The 13,055-nt window shown below is 49.6% G+C and overlaps 1 protein-coding gene across 4 annotated transcripts in view; it reads right to left on the reverse strand.

The window, feature by feature from the left end:
* LRRC20 (leucine rich repeat containing 20) overlaps nt 1-13,055 on the reverse strand; it is a 107,952-nt gene that overhangs the window by 83,755 nt on the left and 11,142 nt on the right. The window contains exon 1 of one of the 4 annotated variants that reach the window (XM_034662619.1): nt 343-423. The exons of 2 other annotated variants lie outside the window; for them this stretch is intronic. The gene's annotated coding sequence lies outside the window, so the exon portion shown is untranslated. Of the gene's footprint in view, nt 1-287; nt 306-342; nt 424-13,055 lie in introns of those variants that run through there. One more of the 4 variants, XM_034662621.1, reaches the window with a different exon arrangement.

Genomic DNA, 13,055 nt, shown 5'->3' on the forward strand with positions numbered 1-13,055 from the left:
CGGCCCGGGCGCCTCCCGCGGGGACGGAGGCCTGGCGCCGCTTCCCGGGCTCCCTACTCCCAGCCACCGCGGCGCCCACTCCCGCGGGCCAGCCGGGGTCCAACCGCAGTTTGCAAGCGGAAGCCGGCGCGGCGCCGGGCCCCTGGGCACTGCAGATGCCACAGCTGATACACCGCTGTCCTTTCCACCCGGTGACCTGGGGGAGGGGCGGGGACGCTGCAGAACCGGGGGCACTTGTTTCCCTCTCGCCCCCAGCCCTCCAGCGCTCAGCCTCAGACTGCATTTACTTTGCGGGGCACGAAGCGTGGGGCCCCGTTCTGGGCCGCTTTCTGCTCCACTTACAGCGACAATGCCTCCTAGCGCCCTGCGCAGCGCAGTCACGCTCCCTCGGCCGCCGGCGGCGCCCCATGCAACAGTGGCGCGCTGGAGCGGGCGGGGCGGGGCGCGCGGGACCGCGGTTTCTGCGCGCACGGCCGCTCGGCCACGCCGGGCCAGGATAGGTGCCGGGGCGGGAGCAGGCCGCGGGCCCGGGCCGCGCGCAGCCAATCAGCGGCGCCGGTCCTCACGCCGCGCCCGGGAGCGGCGCGCGCGGAGAAGCGGCCCGCGCGCTCTCGTGCGCAGGGTGGATCCGCTTTGTGTGCGGCTTCTGGAGGGAAAAAGCTAGGGAGCGCGGGCGTGTAGACCCGAACGTGCTACACGGATTCCGGGATCGATAGGACTGAGGCTCCGGGTTCTTCTTAAGGGAATGGAGTTGAATTGGCCAGATCAGGGGTACTTGGAGAAATGTGAAGATGGGGGATAGAAAACTTTTCATGGGATGCCTTCAGGTGCCCATTCAGGTTTTTAGAGACAATAATTCTGGCTACCCTATCTCATCTCTCTAAATTCCAACATTCTCCACTATAAAATAGGAGTTAAAGTACATAAATACAGGGGTCATTGCGAGGACAAATACATGACCTGTTTCGTGCAGTGCTGAGCATGACGGCTCAGAGAAAGATGGCCAACGCACAGGCCTCCACTGATGGAGGACTCACCATGTACCTTTTACAAGACACTATGGAAACCACGAAAAAGGCGAGGCCCCTGACTCAGCCCGTGACAATGATCAGCTTGTGAAATGCTCTAGTAAACAGAAGCATGTACTAAATACGTAGGAGCTCTGAAGAAAGACCATTTAATTCGGTCTCCAGTTTGGGGCAGTTAAGGAACACACATTCCCCTGGGTCTTGATGAATGTTATGAGTTGAACTGTCTCCCCAAAATGAGGTATCTTAAAGTCTTAACCCCCAGTACCTCAGAATGTGACCTTATTTGGAAATAGGGTCATTGCAGAGATTAGTTAAGGTAAGGTCATACTGGAGTAGGGCGTGTGTGGTGTTCTGATGAGAAGAGACACAGACACACAGGGAGAAGACAGAGCAGATGGCAGTGATGTGCCCATGAGTCAAGGAATCCCAAGGACTGTGTGGGCAAGGACCCGAAGCTAGGAAGAGGCAAGAAAGGACACAACTCTGAAAACACCTCGGTTTTAGACTTCCAGCCTTCAGAACCATGAGAAAATACATTTCTTTTAAGTCACACAGTTTGTGGCAATTTGTTACAACAGCCCTTAAAAACTAATACAATGGGTAAGTAGGAATACAGGAAAGGGGATGAGAAATGTCTCCAAAGAAAGTCTTTAAACCTGAATGCCTAGTGTATGCAAGGTCCTGTGTCTCTGGGTATGACAAGATCAAGGAGACACAGAGCCTGCCCTCAAGGGGTTACCACTCAGGGGAAAGGCTGAGCGGCTACGTTTTCTGACTCCTTCCCCGGAAGACTGTCTATCGAAGCCTTTCCCCAATCTCATCATCACTCTATCCCTGCCACTTATATACCAGATACCAGATATTAATAACAAGTGGATCGAGTCCTGTTCTGCCCAAGCCAAGATCCTTACTGCTCTGGACAAAGAGGACCACCCTTGCAGGGCACCTAGCTGGCTCAGTCAGTAGAGCATGTGACTCTTAATCTCTGGGCTGTGAGTTCCAGCCCCATGCGGGGTATAAAGCTTACTTTAAAAAAAAAAAAAAAAAGGAATAAGAAAACAGCTTTATATCTCTGGCCAATTTCCACACATGGATATCTTCTCTTCTTCTACAGGCCACAGGCCTGAGAGCGCCAGGCTAGTATTTCTGTGCATATAGTAAGGGCTCAGGAAATCCACTGACTTATGATGGCCCCCGCCTGAGGCATCCCACATTCGTGCCTTATCATATTCAGTCCTCTCTCCCAGGTATTTCATTCTGGACCCTCCAACTCCACATGGAGAAGACTCCTGCCCAGCTCAGAGGCTGCGTCTTCTGTGGCTGGTGTGTTTGCTTCTCCAGAGTACTTACTGCAGCATGCCCATTATTATGACATCTCTGTACACATCTTTTCTCCCAAGACTCTGCCTGATTTCAGATCAACCAGAGCTTGGCACATAGTAAGTATTTGTATCAGTCAGCACTTTCTATCTCTGCATCACAAAACACCCCAAAGTGCCAAAGTGTCTTTTTTTTTTTTTTTTTGAGGGAGGGGAGGGGCAGAGAGAGAGAATGAATCTTAAGCAGTCTGCACGCCCAGCGCAGAGCCCAACACGGGGCTCCATCTCACAACCTTGAGATCATGACCTGAGCCAAAATCAAGAGTCAGATGCTTAACAGACTGAGCCACCCAGGCGCCCCAGAAGTATCTTAAAATAATAAATATTTATTTAGTTTATGATTTTATGGGTCAGCATTTTAAGTTGGGCTCAGCTGGGCAGTTCTTCTGGTCTCAGCTGGACTCCCTCATGCATCCGGGGTCAGTAGCTCAGTAGCCAGAGGCTTCTGCTTCTGGGGAGATGGCTAGCTGTCAACTGAGGTAACTGGGCCACACGTCTGTCACCCACCAGCAGACTAGCGCAGGCTAGTTCACGCAGAGCTGTGTGGTTCCAAGAGCAAGCATGGACACACGCAAGGTCTCTAATGGTCTAGGCTCAAAACTGGCACTACATTACTCCTATAGTTGTATTGACTATACCAAGTCACGAGTCCAACCCAGGTTCAAGTGTGGAGAAATAGATTCCATCTTCTGATGGCAGGACTGGCAAAGTCACATTGCAAGGAACATGGATATAGGGATGGGTAGAGAGAGAATCAAGGCTAGTTTTGCAATCTACTGCAGTGCTCGATAAATATTCCTGTGACACCCAGCACATAGTAGGTGCTCAGTCAATGTTTATCACGGTGCTAAGATTTTCAACTGTGATGTTTACTGATCTCATTCAACACAGTCAGTTGGCAGAATGTTCTCTCTCACTCACAGGCTATCCATTGCCACCTTCAGTTCTAGAATAACTAATGAGAGGATCAGGGGGACAGGGCTGTGCAAGAGAAAGCTCCTGCTCCCAAACAGAGCATCTTTGGAGGCCTGGTCACGTGCTAGGGAAGCCATACACCTTCACCTATCAACAGAGAGAGGCTTGTTTGCCAGAGCTTGAACATGGCCCCTGCTGATTTCCTGAAAGTCCCGTGGCTCCCTGCTGGATAGGAAGCCCCTTGTGCTGTGACCAATTGTTATCTGGCTAGTTCCTGAGGGTCTGCCCCTCGCCGAGCAGGATAAATTCTCAGGGTAGCTGTGGAAGGGACACTGTCCTGTGGCCAAAGCCGACAGCTCAACTCCAAAGACAAGGAGCCCTGATGAGAACCACTTCCCATCAAAAAATTACTAGAATCAATCTCAAGGCCTATTGTGGGCTTACTTATATCCCTCCAAAAAAGATATGTTAGAGTCCTAACCCCCAGGACCCCAGACTGTGACTTTATTTCAAGATAGGGTCTTTACACTAGTAATCAAATTAAAATGACATCAGTAGGGGGGGCTCCTAATCCAATATGACTACTGTCCTCGTAAAAAGGGCAAATTTAGACACAAATAGGAATACGGAGAAGACAATGTGAAGAGACACACAGAGGGGCGCCTGGGTGGCACAGCGGTTAAGCGTCTGCCTTCGGCTCAGGGCGTGATCCCGGCGTTATGGGAGAGTCCCACATCAGGCTCCTCTGCTGTGAGCCTGCTTCTTCCTCTCCCACTCCCCCTGCTTGTGTTCCCTCTCTCGCTGGCTGTCTCTATTCTCTGTCAAATAAATAAATAAAATCTTAAAAAAAAAAAAAAAAGAGACACACAGAGAAGAGGGACATCCACAGACTAAGGACTGAGGCCTGAAACAGGTCTCCCCTCAGCCTCAGAAGGAACCAGTCCTGCCAACACCTTGATTTCAGACTTCCAGCCTCCTAAACTGCGGGACGTTTATGGCACTCTGTTACAAGCAGCCCTAGAAAATGAATACCAGGCCTTAAATCTCTCCCTTTCCATTCTGTTCTTCTAATATTTGTTCTCATCGTATACCCCTTGAGGGAGAAGTATGTTCTGGTGGAAACAAAATATCCCATTGGCATGTGTAGCCAGATCCTATGCACGACCTGTGCCTCCCTGAGCCTTAAACCTGGAGCCATGTGTCTGCCCGGAGCTGGGTGAGCCCCAGGCAGGAACTCCCAGTGCTCCAAGTCACTCTCATCCTAAGCGGAAGAGCAACTCACTCAGTCCCGCTTCCAGAAGTTTCAGCCTGGTCCCAGGTACTGCCCCCCCCAGGGTCCCCTCCAGTACTGCAAGGTTTGCAAAGAGGAGCAGGAAGCAGTCAATACCTTCGAGACACAAGCACTCTGCTATGACAAAGAAGATTCCTATGAAAAGTGACTTTAATGAAGCATTTCTCAAGCTGCAGCCATTGCTGACATTTGCTCTACCCGAGCCCACCTGCTGGCGAGCTTGAGCCATCGGTAGACTCAGAGAGCTCATGTTGCACACTTCCTCCCCACTCTACATTCAGTGGCGCTACCCTGGTTATTGGGAATAGCATGGTTAGAAGGTTTATACCATGGAAATCAGCACACGCTTTAAATCAGGACTTTATTTCTTGGTTTACCAGCACATGATACTATCATTTACTTTTGTTTCCTTTAAACTGACTCATGGTTTAACTTAAAAATGTTTATTTTAAAAGAAAACTTTGGGGGTACCTGGGTGGCTCAGTCAGTTAAGCGTCCAACTCTTGATTTTGGCTAGGGTCGTGATCTCGGGGTCATGAAATCAAACCCCGTGTCAGGCTCCACACTGGGTGTGGAGCCTGCTTGGGATTCGCTCTGCCCCTCCCCACCCTCCCTCTCTTAAAAAAAAAAAGGAAAAAGAAAAAGAAAAGAAAACCTTATATCCTTACTACAGATGGAAAGTAGAATCATTTGCCATAGATGGAAAGTAACCTGAAAAATAAACACTGTAAGTCAATTATATCCCAATAGAACTGGAAAAACTTGTTAAATATAATGAAGTGAATAAAATGAAACAACATTACTGTTGCCTGCTGAAGGCCTGCTCCTGAGGCTGTTCTCTCTGTTCTAAAAGGAGGCTAGCGAGTGCTAGGGAGATAGCAAAGACACGGCAGGGCCTTAGTTAGTTCAAAATGCTTGGAAGAAATTTAAAAAGGTTATCACTCTCTCAAAGCAGTGCTCCTGGACCTCCAAGAATACAGGTCCCACCTTGGGAAAGACTGTCCCACTACAACAGACAATTAGGAGTTCAGCAATACCAAGTTAAGAGTTTCAAGGACTGGCTGCTCCCAGTTGGCCCGCCCACCGCAGGAAAATAGACCCCTTGAAGACGTCTTCAAGGATCAGTTGAACTGCAGTAGACACAGAAGACCAAGAAGAATGTGAGAGAGGGAAAGGTGTAGGGAAGGGAAGAGCACTCCCAGAGTGGGCTCAGCCTGAGCACAGGTTCAGGAGCCAGAAAGCATAAAGCATTCCCGGGAACACCCAAGTGCCCACCTCTGGCTGACGCCGGGGAGATAAGGAGCCCTGGGAATAGGACACCAAGGTACACTGAGCCCTCGTGAGGGCCTTCGCTGCCGGGATGACAAGGTGGTCCTTGACTTCCTGGGTGTTTCAGTTAGCTTTTGCTTTGCAACAAACCACCCTGAAGTTGAGCAGCTTACAGCAACAAACGTGTGTCATTTCTCACAATTCTGTAGGTCAGCTGGGCAGTTCTGGTCTGAACTGGCTGGGCTGACCTCTGCAGTCAGCTGGCAGCCGGCTGGGGCCAGATGGTCTAGAACAGCCTCACTCCCGCATCTGGCAGTCAGCTGGCTGTTGGTGGAGGGGCCTCAGTGCGGACAGACTGGGGCCTCTGCTCCACATGGTCACTTATCAAGGACCAGCCCGGTCTAAAAGGCAAGCCCGTAGTGAAAGCATTTTTGAAGCCTCAGCTAGTGGCACAGACTTTCTGTTAGCTCATTAGCCAAAACATGGTCGAGCCCAGAGACAATAGGGAAGGGCCACTGAGGGGGTAGATATAGGGAGGAGTAAACATATTGGGCAAGGGAGTGACAGGTCACTTCCTTCCAGAAGCACTCTGGAAGGAAGGAACAGAGCACAAGATGATTTGAAATAATAATGCCAATAACAGCAGCAATAACGGTTCATACTTAAAATGTCACCTTTTCTACCACATACTTTGTGTTATCTATACCATCTTTACACACACACACACACACACACACACACACACACACACACCTGCCAGTAGTTCCATTTTAAAGATAAGGAAACAAAGGCGCACAGAAGTTAAAGAGTTTGTCAAAGGTCACATGGCTACAAGTGGAAGAATTAGAATTCAACCTCAGGTAGCCCAGTTCCACAGCCTACCTGTATAGTGGCCAGACTCTAGAAGGGCCCATGCAAGGGGGTGGTCCATGCGAGGAAGACAAGGACCTGACTTAAGGTAGCTGTAGAGAGAACCGAAAAGGGACAGATGCAAGAGATATTTCCAAGATAGGTGGGGCAGCACTTGGAAATGATGTGGGGATGAAAGAGAAAAATGTGTGAAAGAGGGGTCAGGTGCGGGGGACTAGGCTGTGCCCTGTACAGATCAAAGGACATGCGGGTCCAGGGCTGACTAAAGAGCGGGAGGATTTAAGGTATGTTCAGAAGACCGTTAAGGGCACATCCACTGGGAGCTGTCCAACAAGGTCTTGGGAGTAGAGTCAGGAGGTCCGGAGATAGACCAGGGCTGGAACTCAGGGGGCAACGTCACTGGTCTCAGGCCCGGGGTGAAAGCACATGACAGGAGAAGACCCCTCAGGGACGAAGAGGGTGGCCACAACGAAGCTATGGCTTCTGGCAGTCCTAGACTAGGGAGTGGTCCCAGAGGCTCCCAGGGAACAACATTGAAGGAGCCTCTCTCTCTCAGCTGCCAATCCCACGCTCGCACAGCCTGAAAGTGTCTCTTTAGGTCTTGCCTCACTCCAGCCCTGCCCCTAGCTCAGGGGTCCTAGTGAGAAACTGAATGCCAGAGACAGGCCTGCCTTGGGACTTGGAAACAAAGCACATGGAAGCAATGTCACTGTGGAGAGCATTCCCTGCTCCACCCCGCACAGTGTCAGAGGTCACTATGTCTGCAAGTACACATAGGACACCCCATTCTATTCTCAGGGATTATCGCAACTAGCAGACAGCTAGGCTGCTGTAAAAAGACCTGAAAATACTTCAACTTAAATAAAATTTTGTTTCCCTCTCTCCTGAGACAGGTGATCTAGGGAAGGTTGACAGCTCTGTTCCAAGCAAGTCATCTAAAAACCAAGATGGCCGGCTACTATGTCATCTTCAATATGCTGCTTTCACCTCTGGGTCCCAGGCTGCTACTGCAGTTATACCCTTTCGGAGTTGGCAGGAAGGAAAAAAGAAAAGGTCCAGAGAAAGCCAGTTTGCCTTTAAGGGGATGACCCGAATATTGCCGGCATCGCTCGCCTTCACTCCCCACGGCCTGGATTGGTCATGTGACCACACCTGACTTGGAGGGAGGCTGGCAATATAGTCTATGGCTGAGTTATCATGTGCTCTGTTAAAACTTGTGTATTTTATATGAAAAAGAGGAAGGCGGAAATGGATACTAGGGAACAATTAGCCTCTCTGCCAGAGGGAGGGATTTGGGGTAGAGGGTCCTACAATTCAGTAGGTGGGAACTAAGCCAAAGAAATAAATCTTGTTTTTCATGCTCAGACTACTGGGGCCCAGGGAAACATGGCTCATAAATACAGATCCTGTGTCCGAGTCTACTTACGAGCTGCTCAAGGGAAGAGCGGAGATTGACAGTGGAAATAGCCTTTACCTGGCACAGGGCTGGAGGTCCTACATACTTAGGGAATGCTTATTGGCCAACTGTTAGTTTATCAACGGGCCGGGAAATTATTAATGTATCCATTCTCTTCACCCTTTCTTGTAGACCAGCTTCTCTCATCCCTGACTCTGCAGGATATTGGCAGATGCTATTGGTGGCCGTTCCAACATCCCCTGCCTTCTATTTCCTCATCAACAGAACCCCATTTTGTTCCGGGCAGCACTATGTCAATGGAGTCCCTGCCTTCCCTGCCTCTCTTGAAACCAGAGGAACCCATGTGTCACAGTCGGCTCGATTGTACCTGTTTCCTAGGCTGCCGCGACAAGGTATCACAGACTGGGTAGCTTGAACAATGGGCATTTATTGTCACACAGTCCTGCCGTGTCCCACGACTGGTTTCTTCTCAGGGCTTGTGAGGAGAGGCTCTGCTCCAGGCCTCTCTCCTTGGCCTGTAGATGGCCACCTTCTTCCATTGTTCTTTCACATGGCCTTCCCTCCGCGTCTGTCTGTCTGTGTCCACATTTCCTTGTTTTACATGGACACCAGTCATGTGGGGTTAGAACCCACCCTAAGGACCTCTTTTTACCTTGACTGCCTCTTGAAAGATGCAATCTCCAAATAAGGTCACATGCTGAGGTCCTGGTGCTCAGGACTCCAACCAATCTTTTTGGAAGGCCACCCATCACAGCAGTGAAATAAAAACAGAAATCAGCTGGAGGTATTTGGACAAGTGTTTGCTTTCCTGATAAAATGAGACCGCTTTCTTCCCGCCTCAAGTGTGACTTTGATAGTTGCAGCCTCAGCAGCCATCTCTGACTGTGACAGGGGTCTTGAACCCCCTCCAGCAACCTCGGAACTCTGGACATCTTGTCACATGGCTTTTATTCAGGATTTTGAGGAGCTACGTCCCTTATCTGCAGCTGAAAGCATTTCCTAACCAGTCCAGCATCTCCCTGCACGGTCGTTCGTTCCCCTGCATCCGTTAGCAGAATTTCAGAACCTTGTATAAGAGCATCCCCACTCATCTATCTTCCAATACCTCATTCGGTGAGTCATGTAACTTCCAGAGCAATGGTGAGACATGGGCACACATCATCTACCAAAATGCCTGAGGAGGCTGGGCTTTGAAGAGATGCAATATTGGAGCTGAGTGGGCCACAGAGGACTGAAGACCTCAGCCAGAAGAGTATCTGGAACAGGAAGACGAGTGGGGTGGACAGGAAAGGGAAGTAGGGGGTAGAGGCAAAGAGCGGACAGGTCCAGTTACACTTCTTACTGCAGAGACGAGGGAAGGGGGATTTTCCAGGATTAGTGACATGGCAGAGCCTCGAGGAAATCCCAGAGGATCTTCCTCCATTGCTGAAATACGATAGTGTAAAAGCAGGCTGGATGGAAACTGGGGAATATCTAGTTCAGGTTTAGCAAACTCAGATGCTTCCAGGGTCCAGACAGGAGCATGAGCGAGCAAAGCCGCAAGTGGACACTGTGGAGAACAGTCCACTGGAGGCAGCAACTCTAAGTCAGCTCCCAGTCTTGATCCTGGGCTCTGGGTCCAGAATTGCTATTTCTGATTTTTCCAGAAAAGCTAGAAATCCATTTTCTTATGTTGAAGGCTCCAGTTTAAAAAAAAATTTTTTTTAAGTAAATTGTTTTATTTTTTAAAGATTTTATTTATTTGAGAGAGAGAGAAAGAGAATGAGAGAACGAGTGGGGGGAGGGGCAGAAGTAGAAGCAGACTCCCTGATGGGACTCGATCCCAGAGCCCTCAGGTCATGACCTGAGCCAAAGGCAGACACTTAACCGACGGAGCCACCCAGGCGCCCTGAAGTCTCCAGGCGTCTAATGTTGGAAACTCTTTAAACAATTTTGAACCATATATGAGCCAAATAGAATGCATCTGTGAGCTGGATGTGGTCACCAGAGTGCCATCTCGTGTCCAGCCCCATGTCACACCCAAAGCAGTAGGCCGCACTACAGTATCCTCTCCTTGAGGGCCTCCAATGACACGGAGTTCACTAAAAATCCACTAAGCCCTGCATCTCCAAACATCAATCCACTCCTCTGCTACAGCTTTAGAAAGAGCCAGAGATCATTTCCTTGGAGCAGCCGTTGTAGCTTTCCTTTGCCTGCTAAAATCACGCCATACAGAGGCAACAGCTACATCAGTGTCTTTCAGGCTCTCTGTATGGGACTAAGAGGCAGCAGCGATAGGATTGGATGGGTGCACGTAAATATTTAGGAGGCTGAGAAGCTAGGTCACTGTGACTGACAAGAGCCGAGGAGTGAGGAAAAGAGGAATGGAGGTTGACCTGTAGTCTCTGACTGGAGCGATCAGAGGATGATGATGCCATGTGCCAGGAAAGGGTGTGTGAGAGGGGAGAAGACTTGGAGCCGGGGGTGGGGGAGGGGGGAGCAGTAGGCTTGACTGACAGGATGTACAGTTATATGTGCATGAGGGACATCCAGGCAGCTGCAAGGAATATGGGCTGAAGCTATGGGTTGGTGAGCCCTCAGCGGATGCTGGTGCAAAAGGAGTGGGACGGCTTATGGGACAGAGGTGTGGGATGCGAAAGGTGGGGACCAAGGGCAAAACCCGGAGAACATCAACATTTCCATGAGGGGCAGTAGGGTAGCAGAGGGCAGATGAAGACCACGAAGGAGATGCCAGGAAGTGAGAAAGGGAAGCAGAAGAGACCAGTGTCCAGAAACTCAAAGGAGGAGGAAGGGCTGAGAAAAAGAGCACAGTCAGATGAGGACCAAAAAAAGTCTGCTTCATGTGACATCAAAGCAGCTTCCAGGCTATTGCAGGGGAGAGGCCCAGCAGAAGGGACTGAAGAGTGAATAAATGGAAATGAGAGCGTGATAAACCAGCAAGTGTAGACAACGCCAGAAGCTTGGCTGGAAGGTAGGGAGGAAAACATGGCAATCACTAGGAAGGGCGTTGGGACCCAGAGAGGGGGCTTTAAAGTTATAGAGACTTGGGCATGTTTAAACTCTGATGAAAAAAAAAATCAGAGGAGACAGGAAAAGTCAAGTTGAAGATACAGGAGAACACAAACCTAAACTCTGAGGATCCTCAACCTTATTTTTATAGAATAAACTGCCTTCTGGATAACCCCGTGTCTTAATCTGTTCGGGCTTCCATAACAAAAATACCATAGATTGGGTGAGTTAAACAACAGAAATGTATTGTCTTATAGTCCTGGAGGTTGGAAAGTTCAAGAGCAAGGTGCCAGTTGATTTGGTTTCTGGTGAGGTCTCTCTTCCTGGCAGTAGATGGCTGTCTTCTCACTGCATCCTCACGTGGCAGAGAGCGAGCGAGCTCTGGTATCTCTTCCTCTTCTTATAAAGGCACCAGCCCTATGGTTTAAAGCCTTACCCTTACGACCTCTGTTAACCTTAATTACCTCCTTAGATCCCATCTCCAAATACAATACTGTGTCTGAGGTTAGAACCTCAACACATGGATTGGGGGAGAGTGGACACAATCCAGTCCCAGCACCATGGACTCACCTACCTATATATTATGGGGACAAGCTATTTGGCATTTTGTGGACCTTGCTGGAACTGCCACGCTGAAGTTCCCTTCACCTTGCCTACCCCTCCTTTCTCCCCCTGCATTTCCTCAAAGTGGAAACTCAAGGGGAGGACGTTGTTAAGAGAGTTGCCTGGTGATCAAAATACAAGATGTTCCTCTGAAAGGAGGAAGAAGTCTAGAGCTTCCAAGAGAAACACACTCATGCCAAGCCCTGGGGCTGGCTCAGTGTGACTGCTGTAGGGACACATCATTCCCACCAAGGATGCCCCCAAATACACTCTTAGCTTCAGTTGCCCAGATATGTCATGATAAATGGGGACTCTATTATCCACTTTCTTCCAGGTCTAACTACCAAACAATCCCTGTCTCTCACTACATTTGTCCCAACTCCTCCTGATAGATTATTTATTTATTCACCAGAGAGTTACTGGACATGGCCATGTGGCAGGCACTGTGCTAGTCCCTGGGGAAAAGCAGAGACCATGATAGGCTGCTTTCATGGAACTTACAGTCTAGTGAAGGGGCAGATAGCAATTAATCACACAACTATAATTGGACAGGTCATACAGGTGAGGCACGCAGTGACCTGAGAGCCTCTAATAGGAGAGTGGGCCCTGGCAGACAGGGACGGGAAGGCTGTCCTGAGAAAATGCATCCGAGTGGGATGGGGATGATAAGGGATGAGTAGAAGTCAAGGAAGTGAATATTAGAGAACTTATTGGTTTTCTACGCTCATATAAAAAATCGTAACACATTTATACAGCTTTCTTTTTTGAAACTAAAATTTAGTGACATAAAACAATACATTTATTGTCTCATGGTTTCTGTGGGTCAGGAGTCCTGGCACGGCTTAGCCGGATCCTTTGCAAAGCTGCAGTCAAGGTGTGATGCGGGGCTGTGTTCTCACATGAAGGCTTGACTGGAAGGATCCACGTCTTAGCTCATTCAGGCTCTGGGAGAACTCGTTTTCCTGTGGCAGCAGGACTCATGGCAGCTTGCTTCTTCAAAGCCAGTGAGAGCAAGAGTGAGAAAGGCGGGGGTAGGGGAGGACTCTAAAGTGAGTCCACCAGCAAGATGGAGTCTTACATAATTAACATAATCACAACAGTGACATTCCATTGCCTGTGCCATATTCTGTTGGTTAGAAACAAGTCACAGGTCCAGGGGCACCTGGTGGCTCAGTCACTGGGTGTCTGCCTTGGGCTCAGGGCATGATCCCAGTGTTCTGGGATCAAGCCTCACATCAGGCTCCTCCACTGGGAGCCTGCTTCTTCCTCTC

This window comes from Ailuropoda melanoleuca, chromosome 6 (genome assembly GCF_002007445.2).
Source record: "Ailuropoda melanoleuca isolate Jingjing chromosome 6, ASM200744v2, whole genome shotgun sequence".
Taxonomy (NCBI): domain Eukaryota; kingdom Metazoa; phylum Chordata; class Mammalia; order Carnivora; family Ursidae; genus Ailuropoda; species Ailuropoda melanoleuca.